At 49.5% G+C, this 24,795-nt stretch overlaps 1 long non-coding RNA gene across 2 annotated transcripts in view; it reads left to right on the top strand.

Annotated features, from left to right (window-relative positions):
* The window catches only part of LOC128338451 (uncharacterized), a 155,258-nt gene extending 136,171 nt beyond the window's left edge, over positions 1 to 19,087 (top strand). The window contains exon 4 of one of the 2 annotated variants that reach the window (XR_008312631.1): positions 18,956 to 19,087. This is a non-coding gene — a long non-coding RNA (uncharacterized LOC128338451). Of the gene's footprint in view, positions 1 to 7,296; positions 7,782 to 18,955 lie in introns of those variants that run through there. The other variant, XR_008312630.1, reaches the window with a different exon arrangement.
* Positions 19,088 to 24,795: the final 5,708 nt, after the last annotated feature.

A 24,795-nucleotide genomic window follows, 5' to 3' on the forward strand; every position in this document is an offset into this window, starting at 1 on the left:
TTATCTCAGTTCCAAAGCCTCCTTAGTACTCCGTGCTTCCTGATTGGCTTGACCCTGGGTTTATTTCTGACTTTCAGTTTGTCTTCCAGTCAGGGTTCTTGTCCATATGCTTGACTTTGACCATCAGGAAATAGGAAGCTGCCATATACTGAGTCTGACCCTTGGTCCATCTGGTTCAGTACTGTGCCATGAGGGCTCCCAGACTGAGAGCCTGCCCCGGCCCTCTTCCTGCCCCCCACCCAGTTCTCTGGGGCTTCCTGGTCCGTTGTTCAGTTTTCGAAGAGGAGAGCAGGTCTTTTGGGGGTGAGCATGAATTGTCCCCTTTGCTAAGCAGGGTCAGCCTTGGTTTGCATTTGGATGGGGGACTACCCGTGGGCACCATAAGAGAGCCGTAGCTCAGGGGAAGAGCAGCTGCATAGTTGCATGCAGAAGGGCCCCGGTCCACTCCCTGGCATCACAGGAACATAGGAAGCTGCCATATACTGAGTCTGACCATTGGTCTCTCTAGCTGAGCATTGTCTTCCCAGACTGGCAGCAGCTTCTCCAAGGTTGCAGGCAGGAGTCTCTCCCAGCCCTATCTTAGAGACGCTGCCAGGGAAGGAACTTGGGAACTTCTGCATACAAGCATGATGCTCTTCCCAGAGCAGCCCCATCCCCTAAAGGATGCTTACAGTGTTCGCACATAGTCTCCCATTTGAATGCAAACCGGGGCAGATCCTGCTTAGCAAAGGGGACAATTCATGCTCACTACCACAAGACCAGCTCACCTCATTGGCTTCATCTTTGACTCCAGGCTCATCCCGTGATCCTGATTCTGGCTTCCCTGCTTAGCTTTGGCCCTAGATTCTGACCCCTGCATTTCATCAGGTTCTCTGCTGGGCCCTCCTGGTCTCCAATCTCTCCATCCTGCTCCAGGCATGAGCCATCACAAGGGGGTCCAAAGGGTAGCACAGCCCAGGGCAGATTCTGTCCGGATCAATATTAGGAGTGTGCAAGTCAGGAGAAAGAGAACACCCCACACATGCTCAAGGATCATTCTTAAGGGTTACTTTTCTATCTTCCAGTGAAATCTACAGATTCCAGGAATGAGCCCTCATCGGCATGCGGGGGATCAAACCATGCCCCCCCAATCTGGCTTTCCCACTAATGAGGAGGCGCCGGCTTTCAGAGCTAATTGCTAGCTGTTAACCAGCTGCTGCTTTCAGGTTGCTCTCCGTTCCTTTGGCCCACGGTGACCGTCTGGCTGTGGATTTCTGGAGCAGGTCAAAAGGACGGGCCGGCCAAATGCACAGCAGTGCAGCCTCTGCCAGGCTCTGAGCTGGCCCACTTTGGAGACAAGAGATGCCAGACTGGCTCAGAGAAGTGCGGGCTGAGAAGCTTCCAACCTCACCACACAAGAACCAGAAGAAGAATATAGTGCTGTCCTGGAATCCTGAGTATCTAATCTTCCTGCTAGCAAATATATCTCCCTCATGGCTGTCCAGATACGCGTTGCTATTATCAGAAAGAACGTGACTGAGAGCCGCTCTTGTGGTAGCTGTCCCCTTTGCTAAGCAGGATCTACCCTGGTTTGCATTTGAATGGGAGACTACATGTGTGAGCACTGGGAGATATTCCCCTTAGTGGATGGGGCTACTCTGGGGAGAGCACCAGCCGGCTTGCATGCAGAAGATTCCAAGTTCCCTCCCTGGCGTTTCCAAGAGAAGGGTGGGAAAGACTCTGGCCGGCAACCTTGGAGAAGCCGCTGCCAGTCTGTGTAGACAAGTCTGTGTAGACAATACTGAGCTGGATGGACCAAGGGTTTGACTTGGTAGACAGCAGCTTCCTATGACTTTATGATCAGAACTAGGGTAGGAGAAGCCTCCTAACCTCATCCCGGAGCTGTGTGCACGCTCGATATGTGATGGTGTGTGAGATGCACGCAAGGTCAGAGGTGGGGCTCTTGCTTGTCTGCCAACCCCCAGTTGGGTAGGGTGAACCTACCCAGATTCTGTCCCCAGCTTCGAAATGAGCTATGTGGGGAAATTGTTCTATCCAACTGGGACTCAACAGAGGAGCAAGTGCCCCACCGCTGACCTTACTTTTATCCAACACACAATGCACACAGCTCCCGATCAAGCGTAGGAGGCTGCTCTTACCGTCATAATAATCATGAGAACAGCCCTACTCTGTTAGAGAACAACAAGCAGAAGCCCACCCCAAAAGGTCCAAAGAGAAGCATTCCTGCTAAGGCAACATGGAACAGAAGATTTCTAGTAATCTTTGGGGCTTGCTTGGGGTATCCGGAGAACCTTTCCTTTTCTACTATCCTTCTTTTCCCCACCCGCCTTCCTCTGCTGCATTATATAGTAAAGATTATATAATGTAAATATTATATAGTAAATAATAAGGCTGATTTTATTTTGTATTATATTTTCACATTTCTACCCTGCTTTTCCTACAAAGGATCCAGAGCAGTGTGCATGGTTGTGTCTCTCTGCACAACAACCCTATGGGATAGGTTAGACAGAGAGAGAAGTGACTGGGGCAGTCACCCAGTGGGTTTTGTAGCTGAGGAGGGATTTGAACTCAGGTCTCCCCGGTCCTAATACAATACTCTGAAGCTATTCCCACGATCGCCCAAAAACAAACTAAGGGAGCCCAGCCCACTTTGGGGCGATTGTGTGCTGCAACAGGAACCGCGCAGCTGCCAGAAGCTAGCCTCATTAAATCCCCCTCCCCTTAAACAAGGTTAACAGAGCGCTCGCTTTTTGCTTGTGTGTCACCTCAGCACATGGCGACATACAAGTAGGCCCCTGACCGGGGAGCTGCAAGCAGCTTCCCGGGCTTGGGGGGTCTCTCCAGGATGCCCTGCTTGTGCAGGGTATCTTGGAACTTCTGGGGGCCAGGCAGCCCCCGATCCCCGCAGCCCCCACCGGCTCTGTGACTTGAGTCTCCAGGCATCTGCACAGCACTGGCCCTTGTCAGAGCAAGTTACTGACTGGGATCACTCCTGGGTGCTGAAACTCTAATTGTCTTGCCGTGCCCATAGCTAGCTTCACTGGAAGCTCTCCCCAGTACTGGAACCCTGATTGTTTTGCTGTGCCCACAGCTAGCTCCACTGGGAGCTCTCCAGGGTGCTGAAAAACTTGCCGTGCCCACAGCTAGCTATACTGTTAGCTCTCCAGGGTGGTGAAACCCTGTTTGTCTTGCTATGGCCATAGCGAGCTTGACTAGGGGCTCTCCAGGATGCTGAAAAACCTTGCCATGCCCATAGCTAGCTTGACTTGTAGCTCTCCAGGGTGCTGAAACCCTGATTGCCTTGCTGTGCTCACAGCTATCTTTACTGGGAGCTCACCAGGGTGCTGAAACCCTAATTGTCTTGCCATGCCCGTTGCAAGCTTCAGTGTTAGCTCTCCAGAGTGCTGAAACCCTGATTGTCTTGCTGTGCCCCTAGCTAGCTTTACTGGAAGCTCTCCAGAGTGTGAAACCTCAACTTGCATTGGGGTTTATGGGCTCTTGTCTTTGGAATGAGACAAGACAGTTGGCCCTTAGTGCCTTGTTCAGAAACTCTGCTCCCTCCTCCGTTTTGCTCCCTCACCATAGAACTAGGGGAGGCATTAGATCTGGAGGCAGCATCAAAACCTTATTACTCAGATTGGGGCAGGAGAGGAAAATATGCCCTCGCATAGCATCTGCCAATTATTTTATAGAGCTGATAGTTCCCAGATATAGGAGAGTTTTTACCATTGGTTTAACGCACTCCTCTCAGCAGTGGTGGAAGGAAGGTTTAGAAAAATCCTGCTATCAGAGTGTATATGACCTTGCAGTGTTGGTGCTTTTGAGTTAATGGGGCATAGGAACATACATAGGAAGCTGCTTTCTACCAACTCAGATCATTGGTCCATTTAGCTCAGTATTGTCTACACCAGGGATTCTCAACGTTGGGTCCCCAGATGTTATTGGACTTCAACTCCCATAATCCCCAGCCCAGTGGCATTCGGTTGGGGATTATGGGAGTTGAAGTCCAATAATATCTGGGGGCCCAATGTTGAGAATCCCTGGTCTAAATCAACTGGCATGACTTCTCCAAGGTTACAGGCAGGAGTCTCTCTCATCTCCTGGAGATCCCAGGGAGAGAACCTAGGACCTTCTGCATGTTGCTACTCTTTCCAGAGTGGCCCCATCCCTAAAGGGGAATATCTTACAGAGTTCACATGTAGTCTCCCATTCAAATGCAAACCAGGGCAGACCCTGCTTGGCAAAGGAGACAATTCATGCCTGCTACCACAAGACCAGCTCTATTGGTCTGTAGGATAGAATGTCTTGCTTTACTGCAGATGTTCAGGTGACATTCGCAACGCCCTTATTACTCCTTTTTTAACTAAACTGCCTGGGCGGCCCGATCAATTTTAAATCTCATTTTTGCTATTATATAATGTCACCAAGTTGTGTGCAGCAGCGTGTAAAATCCAGCAAGAGCTTTTATTGACAGATAGTTAGATGTTTAGCGTTTGTCTTAACGTATACTCTAATGAAGTAAGCGTGTATATTTTGTATCATTCAGGTTACTGGTCATTGACTGTGATCAAGGTTTTGGATTGCTCCCTCACCACCACTGATGCTGCCTTGAGTTCTTTGTCTGCTTCTTCCTCCCTCCACCCCAGGCAAGGGCTTGCCCCCATTTCTATGGCAACCAGTCTCTTGAGTTGGCTGTCAGGTGGCTACAAGGCCTCAGCCTCCCCTCCCAGGAAACTCCACCTGTATGTGCACGAGTGTTGCCATGCAGAATCTGAAATGGTGGCAAGGGGAGGAACATAGAAACATAGGAGGCTGCCATATACTGAGTCAGACCCTTGGTCCATCTAGCTCAGGATTGTCTTCACAGACTGGCAGCGGCTTCTCCAAGGTTGCAGACAGGAATCTCTCTCAGCCCTATCTTGGAGAAGCCAAGGAGGGAACTTGGAACCTTCTGCTCTTCCCAGAGCGGCTCCATCCCCTAAAGGGAATCTCTTACAGTGCTCACACTTCTAGCCTCCCATTCATATTTTATTTATTTTATTTATCTACATGTTATATCCCACTCTTCCTCCAAGGAACCCAGAGCGGTGCACGACATACTTAGGTTTCTCCTCATAACAACCCTGTGAAGTAGGTTAGGCTGAGAGAGAAGTGGCTGGCCCAGAGTCACCCAGCAAGGATCATGGCTGAAAGGGGATTTGAACTCAGGTCTCCCTGGTCCTAGTCCAGCACTCTAACCACTACACCATGCTGGCTCTCCATATGAAACCAGGGTGGACCCTGCTTAGCTTAGCTAAGGAGACAAGGCATTCTAGGTGCCATCACAAGACCAGGTCTCCTCTCCTCCAGGCATCTCCAGGCATCCAGCAGCAGCAGCAGCAGCAGCAGCAGCAGGAGGAGGAGGAAGGAGTGACAAGTTCTGGGCCATCTTGATCCAACCAGTCGAGCTGCTGGTGTCAGAAGAAGGAGGACTAGGATGGCAAGAGAGTGAACCAATAGCTTCCCGCCACCTTCCTTGATTATAATGGAGCTGTGACGACTGGAGATTAGCAGGGGCTGTGCCCTTCTTGTTCTGCCTGCGCACTTCCATCTTCTGCACCTACACTGGAAGTGAACATGGTCAGAAGGAGGGAGTGCAGTTAGCAGAGACTGAGGTGTGTGTGTGTGTGTGTGTGTGTGTGTGTGTGTGTGTGTGTGTGTGTGTGTTGATATAGCCAGGATCCTCTGGCATCTGGAAGCCCAGGCTTCCCAAAGAGATCAGCATATTCAAAACTCCAGTGATGGGAGACACTTCTGGGGAAATTGAGAATCCAGCTGAATTTGGAGGAGGAGAGGGCAGTCACTGCTACTCAAACCTCCACCCCCCACACACACACAAACACACACTAGATGAATATGTGACTAATGATGCAACAGTTTTATGCCTTAAGTCTCTTTAATCAGAGCCTCCGAGCTGAATTGGATTGCGAGGAAATTCGCTCAGCCTTGGCAGGGTTTCTGATCATCTTCCCAAAGTACAATGTGTGTGTGGGGGGGGGCCTTTTTGCAATAGGCAAGCATGACAAGCATGTAGCATATTCCCAGGTGGTCCATCTGGCCATAGAGAGGTTCCGATCAAATCTAAAGAAGAATTCTAATTTCAAGGACCTCCCCTGCATCTTATGAGCCCAGCTGCTTTCTCAAGCATGAACTGAGAGACATCTTTAGAACCCTTCTCTCCACTGATGCACCAGTCTAAGATGCACCATCACCATCCCCGCCTGCGTTCTTTTCCGAAGGGGGTCATGGCCAAGCTGGGTTTTCAACAGAGTTCTGTGCGGAGGCAACAGTCCCAGGAGAATTCAGCCCTCAAAAAGCACCGAGGGAGAACAAGAGTCAGGCAAGAGACTCAGGACCATGGACGACTCTGCGAAGGAGAAGTTGAGTTGGAGAGTAGCACCAGACAAGGCAAGATGCTGTTCAAACAAAGTCTTGGAGACTAGTGAAGTCTTATGTAGTATGCTGGCTAGTGAGGGTGGTGAGTCCCACACTTTCACTGGAGAAGCTTCTGTAACTTATGGAATACTGCCTAATCTTGCAGGTGCTGACACGGATAGCATTGGGAGGCCTCCATCTATTAAGTCCTCAAGGGATTCAAGGGTCAAATAAGTATACGTGGGCTATCATTATCTTCATTGGCTTTATCCGTCTGGTTTTGCCTGAGCATGAGAACAGCCTCCAGGTCTGGTCTTCTGAGTTTTCCTCCTCATTTCCAGGTTGAGGGTTTGTGACTCCACAAGTTCAGGAAAGCATGGCACCTCATACTTTGCCACCGCCTCCAGCTCTCCATGATCTGTTGGCCTTTCATAAGGCATGTAAGACTGAACTGTTCCGCCGGGTGTTCGGTCGCTGAGATAGCTGGTCATAGAGTGCTCTGGTGATCCATGGTTATTATGTCATGTGGAATGAGTATTGTATGGGGTTGTGGTTTATGAGGCTATGTAAGACATATTTTTATGAAATTGTGTTATTGTGTGTATTATTGCTTGTAAGCCACCCTGAGTCCTTTGGGAGTAGGGTGACATATACATCTAAATGAATGAATGAATGAATGAATGAGTAAATAAATAAATAAATAAATAAATAAATAAATACTTGGCTTTCAAAGCCAACACCCTCCCTCTCCAAAGGAAGCTAGTACCATGGAGAAAATACCATGGAGATGCATTCCCCTTTGGGAATTAGGAGTGATAGGAACGGTGAAAGCACAGGGAGGCATTTCTTCCCCCTTCATTTCTCCAACCTCTTGTTCCTTAGGCAGTACCAGGGAAGGAAGGGAAGGAGAAGGATGGTGAGCCAAGATGGTCAAAGTACCGGAAGCAGCCCACAGCAGAGATAAATCGGCTGTAGCTGGTACTGCTTACAAACCTTGGGAGGTCACCAGCACAGGAGGCAGCTGGGACCCCCACCAAGAAGCAGGATGACTCTGAAGACCAAGCAGACCTTCAGTTCATAGCCTTGGGTCACAGGTATGGTGGAGCTGCAAAAGGCTGTCCCCCAAAGCCAAGGCTAGGCAAGACCACAACGTGACAACCCTTCACCCTACGGCAGGACTGCAGTGCACAACATAAGGCATAGGGGGGCTGGATTCAGCCATGGGGACACTTTTGCTGGCTCCAGGGCTGGGCCCAGAGTTTTGTGGTTTCTGAGGTGAGGTGGGAAAATGCTGCCTTGCCCCATGGTGCTGGTAGGGGTCTGCCCACACCTTTGAAAAAAATCAATGAAGTGGTGCCCACGATCAGTGGGTGCCACCTGGAGAGGGTTAGCAGGGAGTCCACTTCGGGCGGCTGAAGTGGGTGCCCACATGACTGCTGGCTCCGTTATGGAGCCAGTAGGCTGGTGGGATCGGGGGCCACATGGCCCTCGGAAGCTCCAGCATGCCTTGTGCAAGCCCCGACCCCTGAGCCGGGAGGCTGCTTTTAAGCCTCCTGGTCGGGGGTCTACCCATGAGTTGCCGTGGCACGAAGCCACGGCACAGAGTCGCAGCACAGCAACTCACGATCGTAGAGCCTGGGATAGTGGAGCGCTCGCTCCAATAACCTGGGCTTAGGGCAGGGCTACTGAAGCGGGTGACCCGCCAAAGAACCACCAGGCTCGCAGCTGAGCCCGGTGGTTCTCACGATGGGAGAAAACCAGGCTAGCCTCATTTAGCCTCACTAAATGAATAAATAAATTATGCACTGTAGATTCCTTGACTTATCTGCTGTTTAGTGCCTTGTCTGTTCTGTTCTGTTCTGTTCTGTTCTTTTATTTTATTTTATTTTATTTTATTGGTCAGAGATTGTAACAAAGATGATCCTTGTTGTGCATGTGGAGAGCCAAAACTCCTTAAAGCAGCTCACATGGTTATAATTTGGGTAGGGCAAGGAACATTGGAAGCTGCCATATACCGAGTCAGACCCTTGGTCTATCTAGCTCGGTATTGTCTACACAGACTGGCAGCGGCTTCTTCAAGGTTGCAGGCAGGAGTCTCTCCCAGCCCTAACTTGGAGACGCTGCCAGGGAGGGAACTTGGGACTTTCTGCATGCAATGCTCTTTCCAGAGCAGCTCCATACCATTAGGGGAATATCTTACACTGCTCACACATATAGGGGCTATTCTGACGATCGGCAAAAATCAGGCTAGGAGAGCCAAGCCCGATTTTTGCCGATTGTAAGAACCACCGGGCTCGGCTGGGAGCCCAGTGGTTCTAGAGATCCCCTGCCCTAAAACCAGGTTTGTGGAGCGAGCGCTCCGCAAACCTGGTTTTAATCATCGTGAGTAGCCACAGCATGGCTTCACACTGCGCCTACTCACAGGGAGACCCTCGGAGGGGAGGCAAAAAGCCACGTCCTGGCTCCGGTGGTCTCGCCAGCATGCCCTGTGCGCTCGGACAGGGCATGCTGGAGATTGAGGGGGCCAATTGGCCCCCCTGCTCCCCCCAGCCCCCGCCAGCTCAGTCTCGGAGCCGTCAATCATGTGGGCGGCCAATCCGGCCGCCCAGGGCTCCCTCCCCACTCACCCTGCAAAACTGGGTCTCACCGATCGTGAGACCCGGCTCATAGTCTCCCATTCAAATGCAAACCAGGGTGGACCCTGCTTAGCAAAGGAGACAATTCATGCCTGTTACCAGAAGACCAGCTCTCCTGCCCGGTGTCCGGGAGCTGTGTACACTTCCATTTTATTTATCAATATCTACTTATTGGGTTTTGTGATCATGTGCAAAGGAAAAAACAAGGTGGGAGGGGAAGGAAGTGATGACATGGGAGAAAAAATCTGGGTTGGAGGGTGCATTTAAATAGGAACAATGGATAATATACCACCTCTCTCTCCTGTTCTCTCTAATTGTTGATCTGCAAACATTTTTTTCCCCTATACTTCTTATTTTTAATTCTTGCAGAAATGCATTTTAAAAAAATACCCCAAAACCTACAGACAGAACTCAGCTCAGAAACCAATATAACCCTTCACTTTGGGGGGGGGGGGTTATTATTTCACTTAATCAATTTAGAATCCTTTCTAAAATAAAAATCAATGTCAGCCTTTCAGGTCCTGTGTACACAGGGTTTTTGACATCAACAACATTTAAAAAGTGTAACCAATGCTCTAGAAATAAATAATTAGGATGAGCAGAAGCAATTATGTGGGAAGAGAGTTTGTCCTGCACCAGCAACTCCCCAATTTCATCAAATGTTGTAGAAAAGCAACAATGAGGAACAGCAATTCAGATACCACAAAACCCAAAACTAATCTAAACCAAACAACTAAACAAAACAAAACTAAACTAAACTAAACTAAAACTAAACTAAAAACAAAAACTAACAAACTAACAAAACTAAACAAAACTAAACTAAAAACAAAAACTAACAAACTAACAAAACAAAACTAAAACTAAACAAAACTAAACAAAACTAATCTAAACCAATCTAAAAAGAAACACAAGACAGACACTAGCAACAGTCACTGGAGGGATGCTGTGCTGGGGATGGACAGGGCCCGTTACTCTCCCCCTGCTAAATAAAGAGAATCACCATGTTAAAAGGTGCCTCTTTGCCCAGTTAGCCGGGGTTAATATAGAGGTCGTTCTCACGACCGGATGGGTGGGGCAGGGGGCTGGTGGGGCAGGGGGCGTGTTTTACCTTCTCCCCAGTGAACTGATTTCTGCTGTTGGGGATCCTACAGCACTGAGCTTTGGAGGCCAGGATGATGCGTCACACCCCCCGGAGATCCCACAATGCACCGCGTGAGTCAGATCCTCCCAGTGACAGGCAAACACCCGTCTGTGCTTTAGCACCAGCTGCAAGCAGCCGGCACCGACACACATCAGAACATCAGAACAGCCCTGCTGGATCAGGCCCAACGGAGCCCATCTAGTCCAGCATCCTGTTTCGCACAGTGGCCCACCAGATACGCCCAAGAAGCCCACAGGCAGGGGTTGAGGGCATGCCCTCTCTCCTGCCGTAGCTCCCGTGCTTCTTACCCCATGGTGTAGTACTTTAGACCTACAGAAATGTGATTGCATTTTTTCACTGGAATTCCACATCGGCTCCACACCCACAATTTGTCGTTGAATATCCCATTCCTGGATGACCCCCCTTGCTTTATCCAAATAATGGGTCCACATTGGGATGTGCAAATCAATTTGAATTTTGAATCCATCTGGACAATTTGAATGATTTGAATTTGAATCGAATGACCTGTAAAAAGGGTAGTTCAATTCAAACTGGCCAGTTCAAATTCAAATTGAACTGGCCAAATCTAAATTCAATTCAGTTCAATTCAAATAGGTTCAAAGACTATTTGGGGATATTTTGGCACCTTTTAAAAACCATTCTGGTGTCCTGAATGCTCAAAAAAGGCACCAAAATGCCTTCAAATCAAATCATCCTGCTTTGGGCCAATTCAGCCCGAATCCAAATTGAATCAGCCTGTTGAGATTCAAACTTGAATCGGATCTGAAACTCCAATCCATGCACATCCCTAATACAGCCCTAGTTGCCGCCACTTCTTTAACATAATCTCCCATACGAAGGTCGTGTTTGGTTTTCAGGGTCTTGAGAAAGGAACCATTAATGTAATAATGGATAGTATGCATGCCGTGACGTTCAGTGAAATAGTTTCTGTTCTTTTGTTGCTGTTGTTCTTTTAATAGAGGAGGAAGAGAGAGAAGATGGAGGAAAATGAGGCCTGGAATTGTCCCATTTTCTTGGTGCATGCATGGCTGACAGCCGCAAAGCACTGACAACTAAATATTTTATACGCTTTAATTTTCTCATCAACATGCTCAGTGTGCTGCTTCATTCTTCCCCTGATTTCTCAACTTCATAAACATGGGAAAGGGTGGGGGGGAAACACATTTATCCTCTTATTCTTTCCAACAACAACCAAAGTGGGGCGGGGGGAGAGAAAATAAATAGAGAAAGTCATGAGCTAGTATATTCCTCCTTTCCGTTGGCTTTCATCTCTTTATTAGCATAGCAAAACCGGAACGCGGCATCCTGTCTGCTCCCTTTAGCTATTCCAGCACTCGCCTTTTCATTGCCTTCCTTATCACCTGTGCACGGATCTCGATATTATGCAGGATACAAAGTGTGTTAATTTTTCTGCGTGGAAGCATCCCATCTGCTTGCTGAACCATGCAGTCCTTTCAGCAATGGCCTGGCGTTCCCCCCGCCCCATGTTAAATTCATTTCCTCTTATTATGTTCTTTCTTTCCCTCTATGCCTGCCCTTGGCCTTCTGCATTTATAGCGAGCGTCGATGATGGAAGAAGCTATCCCGCATTCCTGTTTACAATGCGGGCTTGTTTTCTGCTTCATTCTTTTCCTTACCAACCCTCCTTGTCTCCAGACACGTTGAGAAAATACAGAAGTCCGTTTCCAATGAGCTAACCTGGGAAGCAGGTCATCTGCCGGTGCCAGGTATGAAAGTCGGGGGGCTAGAAAGTCCACAGGCTGGGCAAGTGATCCGGACATCTGGGGGTTCGACTCCAAGCAGAGTCTCCCAGATTCTTTCACAGGTGACTGACTGAGGCAGGAGAACAACAAGGTGGTGGAAAGGCCTACTCTGCTCAGGGGTGGCCCTTTCATGAGGGAAGGTGATGAGGGCACCTCAGGTGGTAGATGATTGAGCACCAGCAGAGTGACGAGATGTCCTTTGCTGCTGCTACTATCAGAGAAGCTTGTTGGGACCACTCTGAGCCTTGCAAGCTTTTCACAGGAACACAGGTAGCTGCCATATACTGAGTCAGACCCTTGGTCCATCTATCTCATTACTGTCTACCCAGACTGGCAGCGGCTTCTCCAAGGGTGCAGGCAGGAATCTCTCTCAGCCCTATCTTGGAGATGATGCCAGGGAAGGAACTTGGAACCTTGAAACAGGAGGGAACTTGGAACAGGAGCATGCAGGTGCTCTTCCCAGAGCGGCCCCATCCCCTAAGGGGAAGATCTTACAGTGTTGAACATGTAGCCTCTCATTCCAATGCAAACCAGGGCACCGCTTGCTTAGCAAAGGGGACAATTCATGCTTGCCACCACAAGACCAGCCCACAGTTGCAAAGCTGAAAGGCGGCATCTTGAATCCTTCATTGTATCTTGGAGTGTCTCACGTCCGGGGCTGCCCATATGCAGCTCTTCCAGAGTTTCTCGGACCTCCCTGGATCAGGTTCAACAGCCCGAGAACTGTGAAGGCGGGTTCCTCATTAAACCAGGCAATGCTTTAACAAGCAGATCTCTGTCCAATTCGGAAGGGCAGGGACAGCTCCCCAAAGAGTGTGATAATTAAGAGGAAGTTGCCAGAGACAGAACAAATCACTGAGTAGGGTCACAGACCTTGGTGCTTCAGAAAGCAGAACCAAAATGCCCTTTTGTAAATGTCGACTCATCTGTAATGCTGATTCCCTCCATAATCTGCCGTGGGATTTCCACTTTGTTTACTGTTTAATGTCGGTTTTCAGACAGTGTCTGGGAAGACCTAGCATGCCTTTGAAGCTCACTGAGGTTTCTTCAGTGTAAGGATGGCAGGAAAATGGAAGGGAAGTTCTCCTAAAAGTCAGGTAGTGGCCCACTAAACCAAATTTCCCCAGCAATGTGGATCTCATGGGATCTTAAGATGACAGGAAGCTGCCATGTACAGAGTCAGCCTATTGGTCCATCTAGCTCATTATTGTCTACACCAGCGATTCTCAACGTTGGGTCCCCAGATGTTGTTGGACTTCAACTCCCATAATCCCCAACCAAAGGCCACTGGGGCTGGGGATTATGGGAATTGAAGTCCAATAACACCTGGGGACCCAACGTTGAGAATCCCTGGTCTACACAGACTGGCAGCGGCTTCTCCAAGGTTGCAAGCAGGAGTCTCTCCCAGCCCTATCTTGGAGGTGCAGCCAGGGAAGGAACAAGGCACCTTCTGCATCCAAAGTAGCAACTCTACCATGGAGCTACAACGCCACCCGCTAAGGGGAATTTCTTCCAGTGCTCACACATGTAGTCTCCCATTCAAATGCAAACCAGGGCAGACCCTGATCAGCAAAGGGAACAATTCATGCTTGCTGCCACGAGACCAGTCTCTCCTCCCTTTTCTTAAAGCCCATTCTCACAACCAAAGCCCTAATGAGAAACAGACTTGCTCTCTGTTGCTCTTGAGCACAAGACTAGAACCAGTGGGATGGAGCAGATTCAGGCCAGTCATGGGGGACTAAAGGGAGCACTGTCTGCTGTAATGGTGGCCAAGCTCAAGGCTAGAGCATCTGCTGTGCTTGCAGAAGGCCCCAACTAGGTTCAATCCCTGGCAGCATCTTCAGGTAGGGCTGAGAGAGACTCCTGTCTTCAACTTTGCAGATCTGCTTCCAATCTGTGTCAACCACACTGTGCTTTATAGACCAATGGTCCAACCCAGTGAGAGGCAGCTTCCTGAGTACTTTTGCTATGAGGTCATAGCTCAGTGATAAAGCATCTTTTTTGGCATACAGAAGGTTCAATCCCAGGCAGCATCTCCGGGTAGGGCTTGGAGAGACTCCTGCTTGGAACCTTGGAGAAGCCGCTGCCAGTCTAGGTTGACAATACTGAGCGAGATGGACCAAGGCTCTGACTCAGCAGAAGGCAGCTTCCTATGCTGGAGGATGGCCAAACAACATGTAACCCTTTAAGCCATATTGGCCTTGATGGGTTTCAGGGGTTCTCAACCTTGGGTTCCTGAATTGTCGTCAACCCTGATGGGACTACAGTTCCACCATCCCCTGATGGGGCTACAGTTCCCAGCACCCCCAGATGGGGCTACAGTTCCCAGCACCCCCAGATGGGGCTACAGTTCCCACCACCCCCAGATGGGGCTACAGTTCCCACCACCCCCTGATGGGGCTACAGTTCCCACCACCCCCTGATGGGGCTACAGTTCCCATCATCCCCTGCCACAATAATGTGATGATGGGACCTGTTGTTCAACAGCATCTGGGCTCCCATGCCTGAGAGCCCCTGGCTTGTTTCGTTCTTTCTTTAGTAGGCAGCTGTCAGAGCTGGGCTTCTCATGGAACTCCACCATGGTGGGGAATGGGTGTGGGGAGGTCTTTAATCCGACCCCTGTTGTAATCCCAATACACAGAGGCCCCGATCCAGCCACTATATCCTGGTGCTAGGGGGAGCTCCTTTTTGTGCCCAAAGTGGGTCAAACACGAAAGCACTCTACCCTGCACCTGGGTCCCAATCCACAGCAGAGACTGATCTGGTTGCTGTAAGCTAAAGAAAAGACAATGCCCATCACGCCTAATAATGCTTTACACATCATAGTGCATTTAGCTCCTGGCAGGAGATCAACCGCCTGCATGCGAATCCTGACGCCCCATCCTTAGCGATTCAGCACTTCAGTCCAGCAGTGCCTGGGACCCAGCAGGGTCTCCCTCTTACACCCCTTCCGAGGAGGAGGACTCGGGTTCACTCCCTCGCCCCATCTGCTCCCCGGCCATCCTGGCAGAGCCGTGGAAGGCAGACAATTACTGCGAGCTGCACTCACCAGGCCCATCTGCTCCCCATCAGGATGAATGTGTGTCTCAGATTCCTTCCTTCGCCTCTCCCAGAATGACAGTCAGACAGAGAGCGTGCGCCCACAGAGCTGTGCCAGTCACTTCAGCTTGCCCTCGACAGGTCCTCTGTTGAATCTACATCTCCCAGGGAAATGGGGGGGGGGGAAATAGCCCCCAAAAATGTGGTTAGGAAAATGCTTGGCTATTATTCGTATTAATAAGGAAGGTGACAATTACTGTAAACCAGTGCCACTGCTGAGGTGGATGCCATGACAGCCCCCAACACACACCCCCACACTAACCCTCATTTCTCTCCCCATATCATGTAGTAATGCCATGTGTGGTGTGATATCCGTGCATTCTGCCATTCTCCTCCTCCAAATTTCTCTCTGGATTTTGGCATTCTAGACCACCTGGCTTTGAGTAGAGATACGAAGGACTGGGAGGAAAGGACTGCGGTGTGTGTGTTTGTGTGTGGGTGTGTGGGTGTGTGGGTGTGTGTATTCAGAGGGGGGGAGTTTTTTCTTGTGGGGGGGCTGTTTTCCCCCAGGTCTCCATATCTCCAGTTTTGACTGACATCCTTACTAACGCAGAGGCTGCTAATGAACCAATCATGGTCGTGGTTGGTTAACGAACCAACTAATGAACTGCTAATGAACCAAGCAACCTGCTAATGAGCCTACTAATAAACAAACCAGCCACAGCTAACGAGGGGTAGCAGGTAACCAAGGTAGCAGCTAATGAGTAGTTAGTAGGTAAGCAGGTAAGCAGGTAACTAGTTAACCAGGTAATGTGTGGTAGCAGATAACCAGGAAGCAGCTAATAAGTGGTTAGCAGGTAACCAACCTGCAAGGGCAAAACAACTTGTGCTCAACTGTCTTCTGGGAACAGAGGCTGGCAGGCCCCAAGGGGCCCCAGTGGAGGGCCCACCATTCACTGCCTCTGCCCGCTCACCAATGATTGTTGCCTGGCCTCCGTAGCCCCTTCTACACAGTGCTGCCATGATGCAGTATGATGATGTCACCACCCAGCACCTGTTACGGACACCAGATGATGACATCATTATCCCACCTTGTGGCTGCTGACAGTGGTGTGTAGCAGGGGCTGTGGAGGCCACCAGGTGGGCAGCCGGCCTGTGACGGCCAGAGTAACCTTTGGCAAGCTGAGTGGGCAGCCTGTGGCAGCAGCAACAGCCACAACAGGTGAGCTGAGGCCAGTGGAGGAATGTAAGTGGGGCTGGATCCAAACAATTTGAATACAAATCGAACCACCCCTTAAAAGGGGCAATTCAATTCAAATTCGAATCGAATTTTTGGAATTCGGTTCGAATTTGATTCGAGAGCCATTGTGCACCTTTTAAAAATCATTCAGGCCCCCTGGTTGGTTTTTTTAAAGTGCCAAAACAGGGTCAAACCAATTCAAATTTGATTCAAATTTCCAAACCAGATTCAAATTCGATGAATTTTAAAATTCATTTCATGCACAGCTCTAAATTTCAAGGTAAGCTGTAAGTCAACAGACCAATTGTCCCACCAGATTGCTAGAACTAAGTGCATTGCGTTCACCAGCTCTGGAGGCTGCTTGAATGCTTTTCGACTGCCTGGCTTCTGTTACCCAGTTTGTTTCAGGGTCTTTCCCCCCTCCTTTTCTGGTATTTTCCAACCAATTGTGTAAAACTTGGAACTCAGTTTTTTCTGGTACTCAGAGGCCCCTCATAATAGGGGTGTGCGAGCTCGGTTCGAATCCGGAGCAGATTCGAACCGACGCACTCCGGTCTGGGCTCAGACTCCACCAAACCATGCCCGGTCCAGTCCAGCCATTGAGCTGAGCCAGCTCGTGGTCCAGCGAGGGGGTAATACATGTAAAGGGGAATCCAGATAGGATTTCTCTTTACAAGTAAAGGAGGCTTCCCTAGCCTGGAGGGGGGGCAGCGGAAAGGGAATTTTTACTGTTCGTTTCCTGCCACCGGGGACAGTGGCCAAACAATAGTGCAACGAAATAAGGACAGCCATCTCATCTGAAGCATTTCTTCTCCACCATGTGAACATATTTGGAAGCACACAAAAGCCTCATATCCCCCCCCCCGCCGCCACAAAGAAAGGTCCCTCGCTAACAGATTAAGATGCTGCACAGGCATAGGGGATCCTTTACTCCTGTCCAGTGATGCTGTGGGGATTTAAAAGGCATTAACAATGAACTCTTAGGACCTCTCTAGAGGAAACTGTTTTGATTTGTCTCTGGAAGGTGATACCAATTTTCCAGACCACTGCCTGCATCCGAAGGAATGGGCTCTGGCCGAGGAAAGTGTTTGCATCAATCTGTTTATTAGGACCCCCCACATTGTGTTCCTACACAAGCCCCACTGAACTGAGGAGGCACTTCAGGAGGGCCCAGAGAGGGTGACCCACCCCACACTCATGGCAGAGGAGCTGAGATTTCTGATCGGGCCATGCCAGGCAAAGTTTGCACCATTAGCACACAGCAGGGGAGGCAATAAGCAAGATGGATCGGCCCATTTGCTGTTGGCCTTGTTGCAGAATTTTATCATCCAAACGGCCCTGCTGCTCTGTGACCCTTCTCCGTTTCCCAGCGAGAGTTTCCCAGAATGATAAAGTAGCGCCACGGAGATGGCTTCCCGGGGCCGTAAGTCAGAACTGGTGCTTGGCTCGGAATGTCTCCACCTGTTCCCGGATTTTGGCGTCCTAATGAGAGCCTCTCTGTCCCCCAGCCCCATTCCGCACACTCCCCCTCCCCGGTCCTCCCCTCCCCTTGACATGCATCCTTTAGCTGCCAGGTGGCATGATGGAGCTCATTAACCTGCCAGGAGGTAATGACTGGGCCGGCTCTATGGTAATGCTGGGTAAAAGAAGCCAGACAGCCGAATGGCACAATAGTTTATTGGGCATTTAACGACAGGCTTGACATTCAAGCAGTCTCCAGAGCCGGTGAAAGCAATGGACCTCGGAACATGAATGTGAACATGTTAATAGTCACGGTAGAGGGCCAAAAGTGGGGCGGGGGGGCAGGGGAAAGAAAGAGCAAGGAGAGAGGTGATCTGTAGATCTGCTAAACAGGAACAACTCAGAATAAAAATGTGAGTTGGATAGCTTGGGGAGCCTAACTTGACAACAGCACAGCATTGGAGGTTGTCCGTGAAGCTATTCCCACGAAAGTGGGCTAAGGGAGATTAGCCCACTTTCAAGTGGTTGTAGGAACCACCGGGCCCGCAGGTGAGCCCGGAGCCCCCAAGGTGGCTAGCCCGCCTAATTATCCCTCCCCTTAAATGAGGTTAACGGAGCAAGTGCTCCATTAACCTCATTTCGTTGCTCGTGTGACACACGCACACACGGATGGATCTTTCTGAATGCAATCGCTAAGTGTGTCTCCAGTTTTAATCCATATACATCTGCTCCAATATCAGAACTCTGAAAGACCCTGGATTAGACAAATTTGGAAGGTCGGTCTAGCTACCACGGTGGATACACTGCTTTTCAACAAAACATGTCAATTTTGGGTTTCCACAGACAAAATAAATATATATGGTGAGTATGTATATACCGCTTTTCAGCAAAAGTTCCCAAAGCGGTTTACATAGATATAAATAAATAAAATTGCTCCTTGTCCCCAAAGGGCTCACAATCTTAAAAAAGGAACATAAAATAGACCCCAGCAAAAGCCACTGGAGGGATGCTGTGCTGGGGATGGAGAGGGCCAGTTGCTCTCCCCCTGCTAAATAGAAAGAGAATCACCACTTTAAAAAGGTGCCTCTTGGCTCACTTAGCAGCGGCCATATAGCAGGTCGATAAAAGGTTTTTAGCCAAGCTGCCTAGATGGAACCTCCATGTTCCAAAGCAGTGTATCTTGAAGTACCTGGTTCTTGGGCAAACAACATGAAAATGCTGTTGTTTTCCTGTCTTGCAGTGGCAGCTGATCCTGGAAGCAGAATGATGGACCAGATGGACCCTGGGCTGGGCTGATGGCTCTATCACACTGTTGACAATGGGGGAGAGGCAGCGCAAAACTTGTACTAACAATAAAATGTGTCTTCTTTGACTCCCTGAATTGTTTGAAAGGGCACTAGTAAACCAAAGGAAAAGACAATAAAATGTTAGCCAGATTCAGCTGTAATAGGAAGCCAGAGGTCCCTTCACCTCCGGTTTCCTTTTCCACACATCCGCACTCCGCAAAGTTGAAGGTGAAAAGGGACCCGCCGTTTCCCTTGTGAAACTCCACTCTGAACCTTCGGTCAGAATGGAATTTTGCCACCCGTAACTCCAGTGCTGCAGCACCAGCGTTACATCCGAACACTGGGACTGCAGTTTAGGCCCCATGGAGCCAGAATTGAGGATGGAAGCTCCTCCCTCCCTCTGGCCCAATTGACTGTGTGGGCTGTCCTTCTTTCAAGAAGGAATCCCACACAGCCAGCTCCCTCACCTTTCTGCAGTGCTCTCCCAAATGCATGAATGTGGATGGAGAGCGGGGGGAAGAGGTGCAAAACTGCGGGTTCCACATTATGTCTGAAGATGGAGTACGTATTAACAATCCTAAGGTCCTGGGAAGCAACACTGAACACTGCTGTGCCTCCTCTGGAGAAAATTCCAGGGTTAAGAAATTCAGTCACCTGGTTCTAAGTCTCACAATGCCTGGGGCTCTTAACACTGTCCTATAGTTTTTTCAACAGATGTTGGTCTGGAGCTGGGACAGAGAAAAGTTCCATTTAGGGAAGGGCTGTTTTTATTTCCTTAAAGTGGCTCTGCTTCTATCTCTTTAAAAGCATGCTTCCAAGAGTCATCTTTGGCAAAGGATGACTCCAGAGTGTCGGTCAGGTTTTTATTATTACTATTTCTTCCCCTGAAATCCTGGGAAAGGGACAGAGTTACTGGGGAATTATAGTATTTCGTGGGGCTGTAGAAATGGAATTATAGTCGTTGGGGGCATTGCAGCCCTACAAAATACTACAATTCCCAGGAAACTGGGTGCCTTTCCCAGAATTGCATGGGAAAACCGTACTTCTGGGTATCATCCTTGGTGAGGATGTGCAATGATCCCCTGCTGTAAGTCAGAGTGTGATCACTCAACCAGAGTTTTAGGCTAAGATTTTGCAGATTTTGCTCTGGGGCTGAAATTAATGATCACATCATTAAGCAGGTGAAATTTCTAGATCCCCTGCGGTTTAATAATTGTTTGGAATAAAGTTTTGACCCCTTAAAAAAAATCAATACATTGTGTTCTTACTGGTGTGCGGGCAATAGATTCTCCCTTCTTATTCAACCTCCCACCCCACCCTTGCTGAAGAGCTCTGGTACCTTTCGCCAGAAGAAGTTTCCAGATTTGGTCGCCCACAGCGGGCATGTTGTCAGTCAGCAAGCACAGTAGCATAACAATGCCCAAGCCATCTGCATCTCAAGAGTTTTCCTCTCTGTGTTGCATGCTCGCCTGATCTCAACTTGGAAAACAAGTATTGAGAAAGCTGGCTCCAGAGCACAGAAAGAGAGCAATCCTGAAAGTTATAAATCATATAAAAAGAACATTTTCCCCAATTGCTTGCAGTAATTTATTGCCCTACAGTCCTGGGAAATGTGCAGGGTTACCTGGGAATTGTAGTATTTTGTGGGGCTGCAGAAATGAAATTTTAGTATTGGGGGGCAGTAGCCCCTGAAAACACGACAATACCCAGGGAACCTTGTGCCTTTCTTACAATTGCATCGTGGTGGTGGTGGTGGGGATGCTTCTGGTTCTCATCCTTGGTGAGGATGACCACAGCTGTGAGTCAGGGGGGCTATTCTTACGATCACAAAAATCCTAGCCTGATTTTTGTGATCGTAAGAACCACCAGGCTCACAGCCGAGCCCTGTTCTTCTGGAGCAACTAACCCGCTCCTGTAGCACACCCCTTAGCCCGGGTTTGCGGAGCGAGTGCTCTGCAAACCCGGGCTATCTGCTCATGAGTAGCTGTGCCGCGGCTCCGCACCGCAGCTACTTGTGAGTAGACCACCGGCCGGGAGGCTTAAAAGCATCCTCTTGGCTCGGGGGTCTCTCCAGTATTCCCTGCGCGCTCGTGCAGGGCATACTGGGGCTTCCGGGGGCCACGTGGCGTGGCCCCCAAGCTCCCCAGCCCCCACCAGCAACGTCTCGGAGCTGGCCATCGTGTGGGTGGCCAATGTGGCCACCCAGGGCTCCCTGCCCACTCGTGAGTGGGGAGAGCGGGCTTAGCCCACTTTTCCCGCTCAGCGCCCTGAACCAGGTCTCACTGATCGTGAGACCCGGTCCAGGGTGTGATTGACCAACAAGAATTTTAGGCTAAGATTGTGCAAGCTAGCTCTCAGACAGGAATTACTGATCACAATGTTAAGAAGGTGGGATATTGGAGGGCACCTCCAGCCTCCAAGGCAGGATGCCTCTGAGTACCAGTTGCAGGGGAGTAACAGCAGGCGGGAGGGCATGTCCTCAACTCCTGCCTGTGGCTTCCAGCGGCATCTGGTGGGCCACTGTGCGAAACAGGATGCTGGACTAGATGGGCCTTGGGCCTGATCCAGCAGGGCTGCTCTTATGTTTTTATGTTCTTATCTAAATTCTAGACCCTCTGCAGTTTAATATGTGTTATGAATAAAGGTGTTCCTCCTTTCCCCCGTAATTAATGTCCTGTGTTTTTACTGGTGTGAAGGCAATAGATTCTTATTCAAATTCCTCTCCCCCGTGCTGAAGAGTTAGGAACATAGGAACCTGCCATATACTGAGTCAGACCATTGGTCCATCGAGCTCAGTATTGTCTTCACAGACTGGCAGTGGCTTCTCCAAGGTTGCAGGCAGGAATCTCTCTCAGCCCTATCTTGGAGAAGCCAGGGAGGGAACTGAAACCTTCTGCTCTTCCCAGAGTGGCTCCATCCCCTGAGGGGAACATCTTCCAGTGCTCACACTTCTAGGCTCCCATTCATATGCAACTAGGGCGGACCCTGCTTAGCTACGGGGACAAGTCATGCTCGTGACTGCAAGACCGGTTCTCCTCTCCTGTGAAAGATAAATGGAATCTCATCAAAACTTAATAGATATGGTTTTCTACACAGCAAATATTGAATTTATTTACTGGTGATATACTGATGGAAGTTCTGGTACCTTCCATCAGCAGACGTTTCCAGATTTGGTCCACCATAGCGTGCATGTCCTCAGTCCTAATATCCTGCATTAGGATAACAATGCCAAAGCCATCTGCATCACAAGAGTTTTCCTCTCTGTGTTCCATGCTCACTTGATCTCTACTTGAAAAACACACTTGGGGAAAGCCAGCTCCAGAGCACAGACAGAGAGCAATCCTGAAAGTTGCAAATCCTCTTAAAAGAACATTTCCCCCCAATTACCTGTGGGCGAAAATCCCTTGTAGCATTGTATGAATGCGAGAAGACAGGATCAGACTTCCGCACCCGCTGCCCTCATGCCTGGAAGAAAAAAATTGGGTTTAAAGTCAAAATAAAATGAAGCCCAACTTCTCTGCTCAAATAGAGTCTCAAAAAGGCGGGGGTGGGGGGTGGGATAGCTCTAGGAACAAAGGCAGTGGTAAAGGAGAGAATATTCATCTCTACAAAGCAAATCTGAAAGGGAAACTCAGACAATCCAGCAGGAGCTTGCTAAGAAACGCCATTGTTAAGAGGCAGGACAAGCAACGTCGCTCTCTCAAAAGACCTGCTTTCCTCCTCTGTACACCGCCAAGTTGTTTCTCTTTGGCATCTTTGCTCCACTTTGAAATGAAAACGGCTTTGTGGCTTCAGAGAAACCGCTCAGGTGCCACAGAGAGCTTTTCATCAAGGCAGACAACACGGCCAAAGGACTTCAGTTGCATCAGCCACCGTTGCTCTCAGTGGTCCCTCACCACCACACAGAGGCTTCTCGGGGTAGTGCTGGCCCCGATCCTTCGACCTTGCCCTCTTCCCAACCCTTCCCCACACTGCAGTTGTAACGTACAGGATTGCTCTCTGCCTGCGCTCTGGAGCTAGCTTCCCCCAACCCTTGTGAGGTGAGCTTGGAGAAGACAGGAAGACACTTGTGACTTTCCCTGGTGACCTCAACCATCACCATTCCTTATGGCTAGACAGGGCCTCTAAAATCTCCAACTGAGGCCAGGGCCGAAGCATCGTTTCTTTTGGGCCTAGTACTACCTTAAGTGGCGCAGCGGGGAAATGCTTGACTAACAAGCAGAAGGTTGCCAGTTCGAATCCCCGCTGGTACCATATTGGGCAGCAGCGAAATAGGAAGATGCTGAAAGGCATCCACGTCAATGGAGAAGCGGGACCAAAGTTGCACCCATTCAGGTGTAACGGTAGGGAAACCTCTGCCCCATGCAACTCCAGTTCTGAGTTTCATATGAATGTGGGCTAAGTCTATGGGAATTGCGGGTTTGGGTTCCTGATACCAGGGAAATGACTGAAAAATCACCCAAAAAGCAGGGGAGGAAAAGCAAAAACAAGAAAGGAGCACCGCACTGTACCTTGACAATCTCAGCTCTCCCGCTCACCCACTCTCCCGCTCTTCCAGTCATGCACCCCTGGTCTATTAAGTCAGGATTGTTCACGCTTACATTGGCACTCTACCTGAAGGTAGTGGTGAAGTTTCCTCACTCCACTGTTGCAATTCAGCAGTTAGCAGCACAAGTTCTTGGCCTGGTTGGCTGGGAGGTTGGCCAAAAGGTTGTGCTGTCAAGTCGATGTCAACTCCTGGTGACCACAGAGCCATGTGGTTTTCTTGGTTTCTTGGTTTTCTTGGTTTGAATTTTCCAGGAGGGATTTACCATTGCAATCTCCCACACAGTATAAGACTATGCCTTGCAGCTCCTTCCTATATCGCTGCTGCCCGACATAGGTGTGAAACACTCCAGCGGGGATTTGAACCCGCTCTCTAGCCAGGTTGCTTCCCTGCTGTGGCATTAGGTGGCAGGTTGGCCAAAGAAACTGAAAATGGCTCCAAGAAGATCCAAAGGAAGGCTCCCAAACAGTGTTCCCTCTAACAGGGTTACCCAGATGTTGTTGACTACAACTCCAGGAATACACAGCTGCAATGGCTTTTGCTTGGGGGTGATGGGAGTTGTAGTCAACAACATCTAGGAATCCCTCTTAGTGGGAACACTGCTCCCAAAGGATCCCCAAAATAGCTTCAAGAAGTTCCAAAAATGGGGGGGACCCACCCCAAATCAAACCCTCACAGAAACACTCCAATGGTCTCCTCCAAACCCCTCTCTCAAGAGCAGCAAGAACATGCCCATGAAAGGGCAAAGCCATACCCTCGAAAACCATGGATACACGAAACCACATACCAGGAATATCAAAGCTGGAGATATATTACCCGAACATGAATATGCAAAACCACGCTGCGTGAAACAGGGGATAACCAGGGCCTCCTGTATATACAATAGGTGCACAATAGTGTTCCCTCTAACAGAAAATACCAGATGTTGTGGACCACGACTCCCAGCACCCTCAGCCAAAGCCCACTGCAGCTAGGGATTCTGGGAAGTGTGGTCAATCTGGGACTCCCTCTTACAGAGAACACTGGTTGACACTCATGTCCGCCTTTCTCAAGATGCTCACCTCTGAATCTCACAGCCCTTCTTGCCATAAGAAGTTATAACCATATGCTTCTTCCCTGGGGCAGCCCCGCGGGGCCAGTCCATTATCAAAGCTGAGCCTAGCAATCTTTGAAAGTGGCATGGGGGACAAGGAGGAGGGAAGGTTGCCAGATGCTTATTCCAGTTTGCAAAACATGTGGGGAGAGGCA

Source organism: Hemicordylus capensis, chromosome 16, assembly GCF_027244095.1.
Source record: "Hemicordylus capensis ecotype Gifberg chromosome 16, rHemCap1.1.pri, whole genome shotgun sequence".
Classification (NCBI taxonomy): Eukaryota; Metazoa; Chordata; class Lepidosauria; order Squamata; family Cordylidae; genus Hemicordylus; species Hemicordylus capensis.